This window comes from Felis catus, chromosome A2 (genome assembly GCF_018350175.1).
Source record: "Felis catus isolate Fca126 chromosome A2, F.catus_Fca126_mat1.0, whole genome shotgun sequence".
NCBI classification, from domain to species: domain Eukaryota; kingdom Metazoa; phylum Chordata; class Mammalia; order Carnivora; family Felidae; genus Felis; species Felis catus.
In genome coordinates this window covers 75,460,189-75,478,771 of record NC_058369.1, presented here as the reverse complement: position 1 = coordinate 75,478,771, position 18,583 = coordinate 75,460,189, and the positions used below count along the sequence as shown (strand labels likewise).

Genomic DNA, 18,583 nt, shown 5'->3' with positions numbered 1-18,583 from the left:
TAGTTTTAGCAAATTTGCTGGAAATTTCACTGCTGTGAAACCAATTGTTGGACCTGGGAAGACAAATTGGAATAGAGAAGTGTGTCCATATTTCCTCACCATATTTCCAGCCGGGGCTGGAAGAAGCGAACTGGATTCTAAGAAAAGGACTGTGTGCACCTTCTGTATTCTATATATACCTAGCTTGTTTTAGTGACCACGGGGCTTCAGGCATCCTGGGTCCCAATGAGACCATCTCCTGGGTGCATGTGATTGGCAGGCTACAGAGTTTTTCAGTCTGTCTCTTGAAGACAGGCTTTCCTTTCCCCAAATGGGGAGCTGTGTAAATGTGGAGAGAGTGTGCAGGAGATTTGCAGCAATTGGATGTCTGCTGGAGTAGTGTTTGCCATCAGAAATTTCCAGGGAGTCCTGAGTGCCCAGTCTTTGAGACTGAGAAGGAGAGAGCACGCGACGGAGAGAGAGAATCCCAAGCAGCCTCCATGCTTGGCACGGAGCCTGATGCAGGGCTTGATCCCATGACCTTAGCTGAAATCAAGAGTCGGATGGTCAGTCGACTGAGCCACCCAGGTGCTCCCTGTCAGTTACCTTTTCAAAGAATATCGGTCTTTTAGGGAACCATGCTTATTATACTTTCTTTTGTTGCTGTTCTTAAAGTTATTCTTAGAAAGTTAGTAGTGGGTACATCATCTTTGATTTTTCACACTCTTACTAAATAAACGACTAATAACTTATATATGCTTGGGGAAGAAAATCTGGCCGCTCATCAGAGACATGGAATAGTGAATTTTTTTAAACATTTTTTTCCTCTGGACGCCTGGGAGGCTCAGTTTTATAATATAGTTGTTTATTAGGATGTATTTGCTTCAGAACCATATCAATATACAAACTGTGGAGGATGACAAGATTACTGTTCACATTGCTTACAGAGTTATTCAGTAACCATTGGGTTGCTTTCTTTTTTTTTAATGTTTGTTTTTGAGAGAGAGAGAGACAATGTGAGTGGGGAAGGAGCACAGAGAGAGGGAGACACAGAATCTGAAGCAGGCTCCAGGCTTTGAGTGGTCAGCACAGAGCCCGACATGGGGCCTGAACTTAAAATCCTGAGATCATGACCTGAGCCAAAGTTGGATGCTTAACCAACTGAGCCACCCAGCATCCCCATTGAGTTGCTTTCTTTTTTTTTTAATTAATTAATTTATTATTAAAATTATAACCAAGTTAGCATATAGTGCAACAATGATTTCAGGGGTAGATTTCCTTATGCCCCTTACCCATTTAGCCCATCCCCCCCTCCCACAACCCCTCCAGCAACCCTCAGTTTGTTCTCCATATTTGTGAGTCTCTTTTATTTTGTCCCCCTCCCTGTTTCTATATTATTTTTGCTTCCCTTCCCTTGTGTTCATCTGTTCTGTGTCTTAAAGTCCTTGTATGAGTGAAGTCATGTGATATTTGTCTTTCTCCAATTTCGCTTAGAGTAATACATTGTAGTTCCATACATGTAGTTGCAAACAGCAACATTTTATTCTTTTTGATTGCTGAGTAATACTCTATTGTATATATATACACCACATCTTCTTTATCCATTCATCTATCATTGGACACTTGGGCTCTTTCCATACTTTGGCTATTGTTAATAGCACTAAACTAAATAGCTATAAACATTGGGGTGTGTGTGCCCCTTCGAAACAGCATACCTGTATCCCTTGGATAAATACCTAGTAGTGCAATTGCTGGACTGTAGGGCAGTTCTATTTTTAATTTTTTGAGGAACCTCCATACTGTTTTGCAGAGGGGCTGCACCAGTTTTCATTCCCACCAGCAGCGCAAAAGGGTTCCTCTTTCTCCACATCCTCGCCAACATCTGTTGTTGCCTGAGTTGTTCATGTTAGCCATTCTGACAGGTGTAAGGTGGTATCTCATTGTGGTTTTGATTTGTATTTCCCTGATGATGAGTGATGTGGAGCATTTTTTCATGTGTCAGTTGGCCATCTGGATGTCTTCTTTGGAGAAGTGTCTATTCATGTCTTTTGCCCATTTCTTCATTGGATTATTTGTTTTTTGGGTGTTGAGTTTGAGTTCTTTATAGATTTTGGATACTAACCCTTTACCTGATATGTCATTTGCAAATATCTTCTCCCATTCTGTCGGTTGCCTTTTAGTTTTGCTGATTGTTTCCTTCGCTGTGCAGAAGCCTTTATTTTGATGAGGTCCCAGTAGTTGATTTTTGCTTTTGTTTCCCTTGAGTCTGGAGACGTGTTGAGTAACAAGTTGCTGTGGCCAAGATCAGAGAGGTTTTTGCCTGCTTTCTCCTTAAGGATTTTGTATGGCTTCCTGTCTTACATTGAGGTCTTTCATCCATTTTGAGTTTATTTTTGTGTCTGGTGTAAGAAAGTGGTCCAGGTTCATTTTTCTGCCTGTTGCTGTCCAGTTTTCCCAGAACCACTTGCGGAAGAGACTGTTTTTATTCCACTGGATATTCTTTCCTGCTTTGTTGAAGATTAGTTGGCCATATGTTTATGGGTCCATTTCTGGGTTCTCTATCTGTTCCATTGATCTGAGTGTCTGTTTTGTGCTAGTACCATACTGTCTTGATGATTACAGCTTTATAGTATTGCTTTAAGTCCGGGATTGTGATGCCTCCTGCTTTGGTTTTCTTTTTCAAGATTGCTTTGGCTATTCAGGGTCTTTTCTGGTTCCAGATAAATTTTAGAATTGTTTGTTCTAGTTCTGTGAAGAATGCTGATGTTATTTTGATAGGGATTGCATTGAATATGTAGATTGCTTTGGGTAGTATTGACATTTTAACAATATTTGTTCTTCCTATCCAGGAGCATGGAATATTTTTCCATTTCTTTGTGTCTTCTTCAATTTCTTTCATAAGCTTTTTATAGTTTTCAGTGTATAGATTTTTCATCTCTTTGGTTAGATTTATTCCTAGGTATTTTATGGGTTTTGGTGCAATTGTAAATGGGATCGATTCCTTGATTTCTCTTTCTGATGCTTCATTGTTGGCATATAGGAATGCAACCAATTTCTGTGCATTGATTTTATATCCTGCCACTTTGCTGAATTCATGGATCAGTTCTAGCAGTTTTTTTGGTGGAATATTTTGGGTTTTACATATATAGTATCATGTCATCTGTGAAGAGTGAAAGTTTGACCTCCTACTGACCCACTTGGATGCCTTTTGTTTCTTTGTGTTGTCTGCAGAGGCTAAGACTTCCAATACTATATTGTATAACAGTGGCCAGAGTAGACATCCCTGTCTTGTTCCTGACCTTAGGGGGAAAGCTCTCAGTTTTCCCCCATTGAGGATGATATTAACGTTGGGTCATTTATATATGGCTTTTATGATCTTGAGGTATGATCCTTCTATCCCTACTTTCTTGAGGGTTTTTATCAAGAAAGGATGTTGTATTTTGTCAAATTTTTTCTCTGCAACTATTGAAAGGATCATATGGTTCTTGACCTTTTATTGATGTGATGTATCACAGTGATTATTTTGCAGATATTGAACCAGCCCTGCATCTCAGGTATAAATCCCACTTAGTCGTGGTGAATAATTTGTTTAATGTATTGTTGGATCCAGTTGGCTAGTATCTTGCTGAGGATTTTTGCATCTGTATTCATCAGGAAAAATGGTCTGTAGTTCTCCTGTTTAGTGGGGTCTTTTTCTGGTTTTGGAATCAAGGTAATGCTGGCTTCATAGAATGAGTTTGGCAGTTTTCCTTCCATTTCTATTTTTTGGAATAGCTTCAAGAGAATAGGTGTTAACTCTTCCTTAAATGTTTGATAGAATTCCCCTGGAAAGCCATCTGGCCCTGGACTCTTGTTTTTTGGGAGATTTTTGATTACTAATTCTATTTCCTTACTGGTTATGGGTCTGTTAGAATTTTCTATTTCTTCCTGTTTCAGTTTTGGTAGTGTATATGTTTCTAGGAATTTGTCCATTTCTTCCAGATTGCCCATTTCATTGGCATATACTTGCTCATAATATTCTCTTATTATTGTTTTTATTTCCACTGTGTTGGTTGTGATCTCTCCTCTGTCATTCTTGATTTTATTTATGTGGGTCCTTTCCTTTTTCTTTTTGATCAAACTGGCTAGGGGTTTATCAATTTTGTTAATTCTTTCAAAGAACCAGCTTCTGGTTTCATTTATCTGTTCTATTGTGTGTTTTTGTTTTTGTTTTTTGTTTTTTGTTTTTGTTTTTGTTTTTTTTTGTTTTTTTTTTTTTTTGGTTTCAATAGCACTCATTTCTGCTCTAATCTTTATTATTTCCTGTATTCTGCTTGTTTTGGGTTTGGGTTGTTCTTTTCCCAGCTCTTTAAGGTGTAAAGTCAGGTTGTGTATCTGTGACCTTCCTTCCTTCTTTAAGAAGGCCTGTATTGCTCAATGGAGTATTATTTGGCAATCAAAAGGAATGAAATCTTGCCATTTGCAACTACATGGATGGAACTGGAGGGTATTATGCTATGTGAAATTAGTCTCAGAGAAAGAGAAAAATCATATGACTTCACTCATATGAGGACTTGAAGAGACAAAACAGATGAACATAAGGGAAGGGAAACAAAAATAATATAAAAACAGGGAGGGGGACAAAACAGAAGAGACTCAAAAATATGGAGAACAAACTGAGGGTTGCTGGAGGGGTTGTGGGAGGGGGGATGCACTAAATGGGTGAGGGGCATTAAGGAATCTACTCCTGAAATCATTGTTTCACTATATGTTAACTAATTTGGATGTAAATTTTTAAAAAGAAAAAATAAAATTAAAAATAAAATAAAGGGTCCATGGGTGGCTCAGTCAGCTTAAAAAAAGAAAGAAAGAAAGAAAGAAAGAAAGAAAGAAAGAAAGAAAGCCTGTATTACTGTATACTTTCTTCTTAGGACCACGTTTGCTGCAACTCAGAGGTTTTGGGTTGTGGGTTGTGGTGTTATCATTTTCATTGGCTTCCATGTACTTTTTTTTTTTTTTTTTTTTTTTTTTGAGACAGAGAGAGACAGAGACAGACAGAGCATGAATGGGGGAGGGGCAGAGAGAGAGGGAGACACAGAATTGGAAGCAGGCTCCAGGCTCTGAGCCATCAGCCCAGAGCCTGATGCAGGGCTCGAACTCACAGACCGCGAGATCGTGACCTGAGCTGAAGTCGGACGCTTAACCGACTGAGCCACCCAGGCGCCCCAACTTCCATGTACTTTTTAATTCCCTCTTTAACTTCTTGGCTAGCCCACTCATTCGTTAGTAGGATGTTCTTTAGTAGGATGTTCTCCAAATATTTGTTACCTTTCCAATTTTTTTCTTGTAGTTGACTTTGAGTTTCATAGCGTTGTGGTCTGAAAATATGCACGGTATGATCTCGATCGTTTTGTACTTGTTGAGGCGTGATTTGTGTCCCAGTGTGTGGTCTATTCTGGAGAACATTCCATGTGCACTGGAGAAGAATGTATATTCCACTGCTTTAGGATGAAATGTTCTGAATATATCTGTTAAGTCCATCTGGTCCAGTGTGGAGTTGCTTTCTTATGTTAGGTATGACGCCGGAAGGCAAGAATGTAGAAATTAGTGAAAAGCAGCACCAGATTTCCAGGGCACACTGCTGTGTGAGGGATAGGGCTACGGAAAAGTGTACAGCAATGGGGAAGGGCCATGAAAGAAGTCACTGGAAAACGGTCTTGTGCTTGGGCTCCAAATCCAGGTGGATTGAGCCTCCGTTGTTTTGTCCAAAAAAGGAGAGCACGAAGTGCCTCACTGGGATGTTGCTGTGCATACATGAGATGGTGTCTGTAGACTCCTTGTGCACTGCCTAGTGCGGGACGGGCAGTCTGGGCTTGAAGCTGAAAATAAAAACTAGGATTAGTATCATTCACCAACTCTTCTTAGAGAAAAGGAGCTTTCTTGGAAGAGTAGATGATTAGGCTGTGAATTAAAAGTGGGAAGAATTTTGGGATGCCCAGGTGGTTCAGTCTGTTAAGCGTCCGACTTTGGCTCAGGTCACGATCTCACGGGTCATGAGTTCAAGCCCCGCGTCGGGCTCTGTGCTGACAGCTGGGAGCCTGGACCCTGCTTCAGATTTTTTGTCTCCCTCTCTCTGCCCCTCCCCAGCTCACACTCTGTCTCTCTACCAAAAATAAAATAAACATTAAAAAAAAAATTTTTTTTAAGTGGGAAGAATTTCACCAAGCAAAATAGGAGACCAGATCATTCTGCAGCAAGGACTACAGAGGGCAAAATAATGAGATGTTCCACATACAGGAGGGTGCTCAAAGCACAGAGAAGTGTGAGGATGGCCCAATCGTGCAGAAAATTGCTAAGGAACTTGACTTTTTATTCTTCAAATCAGTGAGCCCCAAACTAAGGTGTGTGACCTCTTAGAAGTTACCTCAAATGATTCATTTACTGGTTTGCTGGGATATAAAATTAGAAGTTTTATATTTTAAAAATTTCATTCCTTAAAATTTTTTATAGGTCGCATGTTTGAACGTCCAGGTTTTGTATAGTAGCACATTGATGCAGTTTATAAATGGACCTATATTGCGGGGGCTCTAAAAACTGTAGGCACGTAGGGGTGTGTGCACACAAATGTTGTGAGACGTGGTGAGGGGTTCTAGGCAGGAAAATGATGTGTGCAGCTCTGGTTTTCTGATGGACCTTTAAGAGAACAGGAGGAGCACAGATAGAGCGTGACAGAGGTAACAGCAGGGCCAAGAGGGAGGAGTCCACAGTAGCCCAGCTTTATTTCCAGATTCCCAACAGGCTAATCTTGGAATCTTTGTGATTCACGGACAAGAAGAGGAACGTCTCTGGAATGTCCATGAAATCCCCAAATCATAAACCATTCTGTTTTTCTTAAAAACAAATTCTATTTATGTTTTTAAATAACGAGTGACCATAATAAGTGGTAAATATTTTTTCTGTGATGGGGTTATTTACTTGCTCTTGATTTTCTGCTATAAAGATATAGCAACATGTGAATAGTTGTTTTTTTTTTTATTGCTGAGAAATATATTGTAACAAGAGGACATAGGTAATATATGTAAAATAATATGTAATATATGTAAAAATGATCTCCACCTAATATATCTGATGATAAAAAATGTAAGATGGGAATACGGACACAAAAGCCAACTGAAAATCATCTTAAAACACTTGAAATGCCATATTTAGTATTTATCCATTTGCCCACTTTTTATTTTTTAAAACCTTTTTTTTTAATGCTTGCTTATTTTGAAACAGAGAGAGAGAGAGAGAGAGAGAGAGAGAGAATGGGGGAGAGACAGAGGAAGAGGAGAGAGAATTCCAAGCAGGCTCTATGCTGTCAGTGCAGAGCCCAACGTGGGGTCAAACTCATGAACCGTGAGATCACGACCTGAGTTGAAATTAGGAGTCAGGTGCTTAAGTTGTTTTTAAATTGTAGTTGACATGCAGGGTTCTGTTAGTGTCAGCCAGTTGTCCATTCTTTACGTGAAAACTTTAAAACCACACAGCACCAATTCCCCTGTTGCACAGTCTTGATCCTCATTTCATGACGGCTATCCCAGAACCCGAAATTTTTCTTCCATTTCGCATTGACATTAGTTGAATTTTTAAGAGTGCGTCCAAAACCGTCTTCAAATTGGGCATTAGGGTCGCTGGCTGCTTCACATAAGCTTATTCCCTTTTACCGATGAAAACGTTTCGTCTCTTTGCCCGGGCTTGGGATTTGCTATCAAACGTAGAATCTGCGTTGCTCTGCTGATTCAGTTTTCCATCGGTTTCTAATTCCCCACTGGAGTATTCCGCAACAGCATTCCTATTTTCTTCTGTTTGTATTTCTTCTGTCAAAGTAACCTATAGCATGTCAACACTGGAAAACTGTGAACACGACCGGGGAGTGTTCAAATAACAGGCGTGTGGATCTCTTAGCAAGGTTGGTGCCACTAGACAGAATCGTGTGTTGAAGTTCCAGAATTTAAGGACTTATTCTGCTTCTTAAACGTGTTACTTCTTGGAATCCCACTCACAGGATTTATATGAAATAGACCGTGTGTATAAATTTATTACCATTGTTTCCACGGATGGCTCCTTGTCAGCAGACCATACCTCAGACACACTTGTAACATGGCAACAGCTGCGAGTCAGACTGTGTGATTAGACGGTGAACTTCCCTGCTCCATGCTCCAGCCCCGGTGCCTGAAAATGCCGTCCTCACCATTCGATTCCCTCATCAGCGTTTCCTGCCCTTGACATCAGTGGATTCCCTTGAAACCGTAACATCTCTGTGTTGACTGTGAAGCTGTGAGTGTCACTGCATTCTTTTTTTTCCATTTTTCCTAACTTCTTGACTGTTTTTTTTCCCCCTCAGGATTTGTGACAACAGATTTTGCAGCCAGTACAGAGAAGGAATTCCTGAATGGAAACACTAAGTCCAAGTACAAAGTCACAAAGAACTGAACTAGAGAGAAGGGCTGGATCTGAGCATCTCTGAGAGGTATGAGGCAAGAGTATTTAGCTTCTGCTAGGAACGTAAAGAGCAAGGGGCACCTGGGTGGCTCATTCGGTGAAGCACCTGACTCTTGATTTCAGCTCAGGTCACGGTCTCACGGTTTGTGGGATCAAGCCCCGTGTAGGGCTCCGTGCCATCAGTGGGGAGGCTGCTTGGGATTCTCTCTCTCTCTTGCCCCTCCTCTGGTCCTTCATTTTCTCACTCTCCAAACAAAGAAGTAATCATTAAAAAAAAATGTGAAGAGTAAGAAAGAGACTGCTCCAGAATGACTAGAATAATCTATTTCTGTACAGACAAGGCTATCTGTCCTAGGCAATGCTCAAGAGAAATGTGATTAATTAATGTCCTGGTCATCTATTTCTGTGTCACTAATCATCCCCAAACTTAGCAGCCTTCAATAGGGAAATGCGAATCAAAACCACAATGAGATATCAGTCCACATCCGTTAGGGTGGCTATCATAAAAAACAAACAGAAAATAACAAGTGTTGACAAGGATGTGGAGAAATTGGAACACTTGTGTATTGTTGGTGGGACTGTAAAAAATAAAGACTACCACATGATCCGTCAATACCGCTTTGGGATCTATAACGACTTAAAGTAGGGACTTTACCAGATACTGTCACACCCATGTTTATAACTGCATTATTCATAACAGCCAAAAGGTGGAAACAGCCTAAATGTCTCTTGATAAATGAATGGATAAAGAAAATGTGGTGTAAACATGGAATGGAATAACATCCAACGTTAAAAAGGAAGAAAATTCCGAAACATGCGACAAAATAGATAGACCTTGAGGACCTTGTGCTAAGTGAGATTAGCCAGTCACGAAAGGACAGCAACTGTAGGATCCCACTTACATGAAGTACCCAGAGTCATCAGACTTCAGAGACCGATAGTAAGATGGCAGTTCCCTGGGGCTGGGGGCAGTGGGGAGTTGCTGTTTAATGGGTGCACAGTTTCCAACGGGAGGATAAACAAAGTTCTAGCATTGGATGGCCGTGATGGTTGCACAACAGGTGAATGTACTTAATGCCACAGAACCGAGCGCTTAAATGTACTAAATGGCTAAATGTTCTCTCACCAGTGATGTTTGCGAACATGAACATAATCTGTGATCAGCGGAGCTGGCGTAGAAAGTCCATAGGCTTGGAAAAGCCTTTTGGAATCTAGAAATGTTATGTTTATTTTACCACACTCACACAAAAGAGAGCAAACTGCTGTTCTTGACCAGAGTGATGACCCAGCAGTGGGGTGCAGTCACGGCCTGTGTCAGTCCCAAGTGACAAACAAGAATTTATAGATGCAGCTTGGGTTCCTAGTGCAGGTTTCTCCTAAGTGCTGAGGGGGAAGTGTGTCTTGGGCTGGCTGTGCAAGCTGGACAGGCCATTTCCCCATCTGGAACAAGAGGCTGGGATGGGGTGGCCTTCCAGGAACCTCCAGGGCTCCCTTGCACCCTCCGAGGGGACAGGCCATCGTGAGAGGAGTGGTCAGGCTCTAAACTCTCCTGGATTTGAACCGCAGACTGCCAGCTCCCAGGTTGGGTGGCCTTCGTAGCATTCTTTAATTGTGTCACACCCACCATCTTTTTTTTTTAATGTTTTTATTTATTTTTGACACAGAGAGAGACAGAGCATGAGCAGGGGAGGGGCAGAGAGAGAGGGAGACACAGAATCCGAAGCAGGCTCCAGGCTCCGAGCTGTCAGCACAGAGCCCTATGCAGGGCTCGAACCCACGAACTAGGAGATCATGACCTGAGCTGAAGTCAGATGCTTAACTGACTGAGCCACCCAGGCACCCCAACACCCACCATCTTTAATAGGCTGTTTGTGAAGTTTAAGTGACAAAACATATGTGTAATGCTTAACATACATTTAGGTCTACAACCTAATAATTGCTTAAGAAGTATAATTCTCACTACTTAAAAAAAAAAAAAAGAAACCTAGTGGCTCAAAACAATAGCAATCATTTTATTATCTCTGATGGTACCGGGAGTTGCCTGGGGTCAGCAAGGCCTTTCTCATTTGGGATTGCATTTGGGGGTGGCTGGGGTAGAAGTCACCATGAAGCCTTCCTCACTTACATGCATGATGGGTGATACTGGCTATCTGCTGGGACCTTGGCTGGGGTTGTCACCTGGACCGCTTATTCAGAGCCTCTTCATGCACGTGGCCTGGGCTCGCTCAGAGCACGGTAAGGTAGAGGTCTAAGAGAGCAACGTGGAAATGCATGGCATTTTTATGATCTAGCCTTGGTCCCCTCTGCCACCCTCTAGTGGTGAAGGCAGTTATATTGTAAGGAAAGTATGTGAGAGACACAGTGATAGCCATTGTAAAAACTTTTACTAGTGGTTCTTTTTTTCCTTCCTCTGTTTTTAAAAAAAAAAAAAAATTAAAAATGTTTATTTTTGAGAGAGAGACAGAGTGTGAGTGTAGGAGGGGCAGAGGGAGAGGGAGACACAGAATCTGAAGCAGGTTCCAGGCTCGGAGCTGTCAGCACAGAGCCCGACACAGGACTCAAATCCACAAACTGTGAGATCATGCCCTGAGACGAAGTCAGATGCTTAATGTGGGGCTCGAACCCGTGAACTGCGAGATCATGACCTGAGCCGAAGTCAGACGCTTAACCGACAGAGCCACCCTGGCGCCCCTCCTTCCTCTATTTTAAAGTCCCCTCATTCATGAAGTGCTTGAAGAAGGCAGAGAACCGGTTGTTTTCCCAGATCACAAATTGTCGCAAGGATGACGCTGGAGACCATTCCTGTCCTCTGTGTATTTCCGTGTGCCTGTGTCTTATCTGTCAGTGGTGGTGACGTGTACGTGAGAGGAGACCCCACAAATGGACAGAACAGCTTAGCGTTTCTGCAGCTGGAGCAAACAAGAGACCTTAGATACACGCACACCCTTCCATATGCTGAGACCAAGAGCTGCCGTGAATATTCTCCTGAAAATCATTGCAAAATGGTCTTCCCTCCAACATTCTTATTTACGATCAACGTATTGGAATGAACATTTTCTTCCCCTCTCCTGTTCATCTTTCTGGATCTTCTGTAGATTTCTTTTGAGAAGAGAAGATCACGGTCCATATCGTGATGTTGTCTGGTGGATGAAATTTTCTAGATCATCTTCTTTAAAAGAAAGACGACAGAAACGTGATTCTGCTTTTTCAAATATAGCTGAAAATTAAAATAATTTTTTATCACCGATCCTAGTAATTTTCCCAACGCTGGTCACAAGATACACAGATTGAGAAAATAAAATCATGCCTTCCCAAAGAAGGCAAGCCAAGTTTTGCCGCCTCCTTAAAAAAAAGTACATCACCCACAAACCTGATGATATGGCAGATCCACAGCTTGAGTTGGCTCTGAGAAAATGCCATAGAAGATTCACCAAGTCACAGTGGTACCTACACATATCCAAACAATAGCTGATGGAAGTATTTGCTTGTGGTGTCATTAATACACCAACCAGTGGCACTCGATGCAGAGTTCTTCCCAGGTCAGGATGAACTTGGCATTGAACTGTTGGACGAACGAACACGACCGTTTTTACTTCATAGTCAAGTAAAACACTGAGGGTCCTACTAGACATGACACGATGGAAAACCATAAGGAGTATTTACTTTTGAGGAGAAGTAGACCCTCTTTACTGCTGAAAGGAAACTGAGGACTGTCAGGATATTGTCGTGCTACTGCTGAGCCTTTAAAATTTTGTGTATTTCTTAGTCACCCAAGTAATATATAAATACGTTCCTTTTTGTTTTGTTTTTATATGTCTATTTTGAGAGAGACACAGAGACAAAGAGAGAGAGACAGAAAGAGAATCCCAAGCAGGCTCCGCACTGTCAGCGCAGAGCCCGACACGGGGCTCGAGCTCATGAACCCTGAGACCGTGACCTGAGCTGAAATCAAGAGTCAGATGCTTAACCGACTGAGCCACCCAGGTGCCCCGATATATAAATACATTCTTATACAAAGAATATAGACAGACAAGGCCAAAAGATTGCCTTCCTAGTTATTTCCCCAGTGCCCCTCTCCACCTGAGAGGCAACTTCTTGCTGTTATTTCTGGCCATTTACCGCTTCCACACCTACCTAAAAAACACGATTGCTTTGCTTTATTGTACACGGGTGGAACCATTCTGTATGTACTGCTTTGTACCTTGTTTATTTACACTTTATAATGTGTCCCAGAGATTGGTCTACTTTAGAGATTGCTCTGTTTAAGTGCCGGGGCTGTTCTCTAGAATTCCAGAACACGAACCATGGATCAGGCAGGCCTTTACTGATGGACATTCACAGTGACCATCACTGATCGTGCTTTTTTGTGCACAAGTGTGAGAAGTTCTCTAGGATAGACATCTACAAGTTGAATTACTGTGATGAGACTGTATTTTTAATTTTAGTTAATGTTGCCAAATTACCTTCCAAAAAACTGTGACAATTTACACCTCCAACCTACAGTATATAAATGTATCTGTTCTCAGTACCTTGCCAACAGCCTGAGTATATTTCATTGCATCTACCAACATATTAGTGACATTGGGCTTTTTCTATCCTTTTGCCCTTTGTCTTGCTTTTTGGTGAATCGCTTCTATGTCTGTTTCTTACTTGGGTTGTTGGACTCTCTTTCTCAAATTTCATCTTAGTCGATTACATGCTGTATATATTTAGAGGACTTTCTAAACTTTTGGAAGGCAGGAATCATGCTTTATTCCTTTTTAAGGACCTGGGCGAAGTTATTTTTATGAAGTTTCCAAAATTAAAGACTGTTTTTGGGTAAGCCTCCACTACTCGTGAGCTTGCAAAGCCATGTGAAAAAAGTAGACGTAACATAGTCACTACTCTAAAAGTCAGTATCCTGGCGAGGAGATCCTGGTCAGGAGATGAAACCAACCTAACACGTTTTCATGAGGAAATTGGCATGTCCTCTTTATTAGAAATTCAGACAGGAACTAGGGTAAAACCCCCAAAGCAAATGGTGTTCAAGGACAGACAGAGTTTGGTTTGCACCCTCAGGAAAGCTCGAGGTGAATGGACTGGCTGATGAAAGGGCTTTAAGTCCCCGTTGTTGAGAAAGCGCTGTTCCTGTAGGCTATGTCAGCGGAATTCTCCAGTAGTCGTCCCCTTCCACTGCTTACAAAGGTTTCTGTTGGACTGTGGACACCTCCTGGCTCAGTAGACCATCTTCACATGGCTGTGTGAGAGGCTGGTGGTACCCTCTGTTCCTGAGGACGGCCTACCTTCCTGTCTGTCTCCCCCAGGGCTCACTTCCTGCCCTCCTGACATCCCTAAGCTTCCAGAGGGCTTCCCTGGTCTTTCCAAACCAAGCCATTTTCTAGTCTAGTCCCACCAGCCACTGAAGATGATGTTCGTGCTCCCAAACACTGCTGGCGAGGGAACAGGTTGGTAGTCTTTCTGGAGGGCAATCTGGTATTATGTTTCAGAAATCTTAAAAACAGGCATGTTGTAGGAGCTGAGGATTTATTGTAAGGGCACAGTGCCACAGAGATCTATATTCCACTGGAGTGGGTAAGACGCCAATGATCGATCTCTCTGCAGTGGTGTTATTTTTTCTTTCTGTTTAGTCTTTACCTCAAACTCCATTAGGAAGGAAAGCATACCAAAATGTTGATGAAGTTGGATACTGGGATTCCAACTTAGGGTGATTTTAAAAACAATGATGAATTTTGGCATTTCTCAAGCTTTCTTCAATGCCCATATGCACTTGCTTTTATGACTGGAAGGAAGACTTATTGAAAACTATCAGCAAATAAATTCCTCATAGAAAAAAAAAAGCGGAGGGGAACGTATAGATTAAAAAGGAGTTAGGAAACATCAGTGTGACTTATTTGGCTCATGATGTGAACAAACTGTAAAAAACAAAACAACAAAAACCTTAAGACCATTAGGCTAGTGTGACCACTGAGTGAATATTTGTAATTATGAAATTATTAATTTTTTAGATATGAGATTGTAGTCTTGGTATTAAAAAGCTCATGGGGGAGCCTGGGTGGCTCAGTCAATGGTTAAACGTCTGACTTTTGATTTCGGCTCAGGTCATGATCTCACGGTTCCTGAGATCAAGCCCCACGTCAGGCTCTGGGCTGACAATGTGGAGTCTGCTTGGGATTCTTGCTTTCCCTCTCTCTCTGCCCCTTTAAAACTTTAAAATAAACTTTAAAATAAAAACTCATGACATGTATATAAGTATTTATGAATGAAATAATATGTGTAATACTTCTTTAAAATTATCTGGTGTAGGGAGCCGAGGGGGTATACAGAAGAAACAGGTGGACTAAGAATAATTATTGAAGTTGGGTAATGAGCACTTAAGGACTATCAACTCCCTCTTTTTGCACATGTTTGCAAACGTGTGTAGTAAAACATTTGCAAAAGCCAGCAACAATGGATGTCACACTTAGACCCCCCTGGCGCACGGCAGGAATACACAGGAGTGGCATCGGGGCAGAGGCCTGCACTTTGCGATGAGTCCACGGAGCCAGTTTTGGTCTGTATCCCTCCTTGTCTGTCTCATCCCATCCGCTAGTCTGCTCAGATTTTTTCACCTCAAATTTGAAGCAGTTCAATCTCCCAATTCTCCCCCTTCTTGCTTCTGTCATGGGCTTAAAAGTGATTTCTCTGCCTTGGCCAAGAGCCCACCGGCCTGATCACCCTTGACCCTGTCCCCCCTCAGGCGTCGTAGGCAGCGCTGGTGGGGCGTAGGCCGTGCCCGCTGGACTTGCTCCCTCAGCCCTGGAAGTGTGAGGTAGATGTCTGTTGTCGGGGAATTCTAGCAGGGGAGGGTGCAGAGCACCAGCTTTCTCTAGTTCCAGGTTGGTGTTCTGGTTAGCGCATGTTGGTGTTACCATTCAAAGGAGGATGCCAGCCTTCTGAAGGCGAGCATCGGTTCCCTGAAGATAAATGTGGTGGCTATGTGTTGTTCCATCATCCATCCTTAAATGACTCCAGAAGTTCTCCTATGAATGTAAACTGATAATGGAAGTGAGCTGTATGTTTTCCTTATATATGCTTTCTTTCCTTAAAAAATTTTTTTTTAATGTTTATTTTTGAGAGAGGGGGAGAGAGAGAGACAGACAGAGCATGAGCAGGGCAGGGCAGAGAGAGAGAGAGAGAGAGATGCAGAATCCGAAGCAGGCTCCAGGCTCTGAGCTGTCAGCGCAGAGCCCAACATGGGGCTTGAACTTCCAAACCATGAGATCATGACCTGAGCTGAAGCTGGATGCTGAACCGACTGAACCACCCAGGCGCCCCTATAAGTTCTTTATATACATTGCACCCTAACCCTTTATTAGATCTGTCATTTGCAAATATCTTCTCCCATCTTGTAGGTTGCCATTTAATTTAGTTGATTGTTTCCTTCACTGTGCAGAAGCTTTTTTTTTAATGTCTTTATCTCTGAAAGAGAGGGAGGGGAGGGACAGAGCACAAGTTGGGGAGGGGCAGAGAGAGAGGGAGACCCAGAATCCGAAGCAGGCTCCAAGCTCTGAGCTGTCAGCACAGAGCCCGATGCGGGGCTTGAACTCAAGAACTGTGAGATTACAACCTGAGCAGAAATCAAGAGTGAGATGCTTAACCGATTGAGCCACCCGGGCGCCCCATATTTAATTATAAATCATCTGTTCTCTTACATTTTTCTTCATCTGACTATAAAATGCATTAGGGGGAGATGTGAATGCAAGTGAAATGTACAGTTTTGGGTTCCCTAATGATTTCTTGTATTTTGGGAATGCTTGTAATTATTTTCTTTTTATAATTATTTAGAGAGAGAGAGAGCAGGGGAAGGGCAGCGAGAGAGGGGGACACAGAATCCGAAGCAGGCTCCAGGCTCTGAGCTGACAGCACAGAGCCTGATGCGGGGCTCAAACTCACAAACTGTGAGGTCATGACCTAAGGTTGAAGTTGGACACTTAACCGACTGAGCCAACCAGGTGCCCCAATACACTTTCTTTTCTATTTCATTCCTATTTAAAAAAAATCATGACCAATTGCAGCAGCCGGGTAGGCATGAGGAGGCGTGGGGCTGGCGGGGGACCGAGTGTACCTCTCACATCTTTTCTCTCACTTCTCAGGCTTTGATGGACATGCGTGTCACCAGCCATGTCAGCCTTGAACTTGTTTCCAAGGATCTATGTTGCTTCCTAAATATACTGAATTCTCCATTTATAAATACTCTCAAGTGGGACATCTTCATGGTATGTGCAGTGTCAGAGTGAGTTGGACCACGGCTTCCCCCAAGTGGGACGGAACTCCTGTGTAAGGTGGGGAGCCCTGCATGAAGGGTGCTCTGATCGACCCTAAGGGTGTCCGAGTCCCAGATGCTGGTCTCGTGGCTGCCTTGTTACCACTGCCCTCAGGGGCGTATAGGGATCGTCCTGATCTAGTCCCTCCTAAAATACTTTCTCCAGAACATAGGTTAGTCTGACCATGTCATTCCCTGACCAAAATCCTTCAGGACTCCTCCCACCCCCTGGGCACACTTCAGACCCCCCAGCGTGGCCTGTGTGGCCTTCACTTTCACCTTCTCACCTCACACGGTGCATTTCCTTTATAGGACAGACCTCATTTCGTCTCACACAAGCTGCTGCCTCTACTTGAAGCCTCTCGCCCCTTTATTTGGTACGTAACACTTGCTGAACGAAGGGATACATAAATGGCTAAACCACCAGACTATATGTATCTTTCCAGAACTGGCTCCGGTGGTTTTCCCCAGCCCGTATGTGGGTGGGATGATTTACTTACACACTCCTGTGGCATTTCATACGTTTCCTCTTTTGTTAGCAATCTGCTTGCACTGTGGGTGCTGGTATTTACCTGTTGTCTCTCAGCCCCGCGTCTGCCCTCTGCCCTTTGTTGGGGCTGGAAGTCGGCAAACTATAGTCCCTAGGCTCTATTTTGGGCCACGTTCTTATGCCCTGCCAATAGAAAGCACAACGGGGGAAGGGTGGGGGCGCCCGGGTGACTCAGTCAGTTAAGCATCTGACTCGTGATCTTGGTTCGGGTCATGATCTCACACTTCGTGAGTTCGAGCCCCCCGCGTCAGGCTCTGTGCTGACCGTGCGGAGCCTGCTTGGGATTCTCTCTCTGCCTCTCCCCCACCCTCTCTCACTCTCAAAAATGAATAAATAAACTTAACTGAAAACAAAAAACACAACCGGGAGATCAGAAGGCAGGAGGAAGAGAGAATCTCCTGACCTCTGGCTCCAACGCCACGGGGGTCGCCAGCTCAGCTGGCGTTTGTCGTGGCTGCCCGTGCTGCCGCTCCAGTGGTAGCAGGTTGGAGCAGTTTCAGATGCCAGGAGCACCTTTCGGCAGCTCCACAGCTTCGGCACATCCAGAACTGACTGCTGCGGCCTCGCAGCAAGATGGCGGCTCACACCCTCTGGTGGAGCACAGCTGCCCAGAGATGCTGGAACCTTCTCCTCTCTGGGTGTCCCCCTGCCTCCCTTTTGCCTCTCCAGTCTCCCTCATTCTCCCCTTCGCTCTTCCAGCCTTTAGAGCATCTTTGTCCCATACTTGCCTGGGTTAAATTTCCTGTTTGAAACAGACCAGGAGAGTTTCTCTGTACCTGACCAGTTTCCCTCTGAGAGAAACTCTACTTAGTTTCTTGAGGGCAGGGACTGTCTTATTCATTTTTATTTAAATGCTTCTGCCCAGTATAGTACCTAGAACACTAGTCTGGCAAGTGAGGAGGTAGACTGTGGAAAATTCTTGGGGAACGTACGGTTCTTTTGGAAATTTATACAGGTTATTTAAATGTATTAAAAAATGTATTCACTTTAACACCTCCTCCTAAGCACAGCCACCTTCTCACTCTCAATCTGTGTGGTTTGCATGGGACTGACTCCCATCCAGTGGCTCCAAGTGTGCATATAAACCAGTTTATGCCAATCACTGTCCACAGAGAGAATGTTCTGGAACTGTTGGAAGAGGAACTCTCTGCTCTCTGAATCTCAGATGGACTCAAAATGCATTTCGGGGGCTGTGGGGGGGGGTGGGGGCAGAAATCTTAGCTCAAGTCTCCAGAGGTCAGTATGTCTCTTCCATTCAGGAACCTCACCATTTGTTAGTGAAAAAAAAA

General features: G+C 43.2%; 1 long non-coding RNA gene across 8 annotated transcripts in view; it reads left to right on the top strand.

Moving 5' to 3' along the window:
• LOC109497398 overlaps window positions 1–18,583 on the top strand; it is a 103,114-nt gene that overhangs the window by 71,791 nt on the left and 12,740 nt on the right. For 6 of the 8 annotated variants that reach the window (XR_002740435.2, XR_002740434.2, XR_006594099.1 and 3 more), the window contains exons 2-4: window positions 8,345–8,470; window positions 16,575–16,697; window positions 17,057–17,121. This is a non-coding gene — a long non-coding RNA (uncharacterized LOC109497398). The remainder of the gene's footprint in view (window positions 1–8,344; window positions 8,471–16,574; window positions 16,698–17,056; window positions 17,122–18,583) is intronic. The other 2 variants (XR_006594100.1, XR_006594102.1) reach the window with 2 other exon arrangements.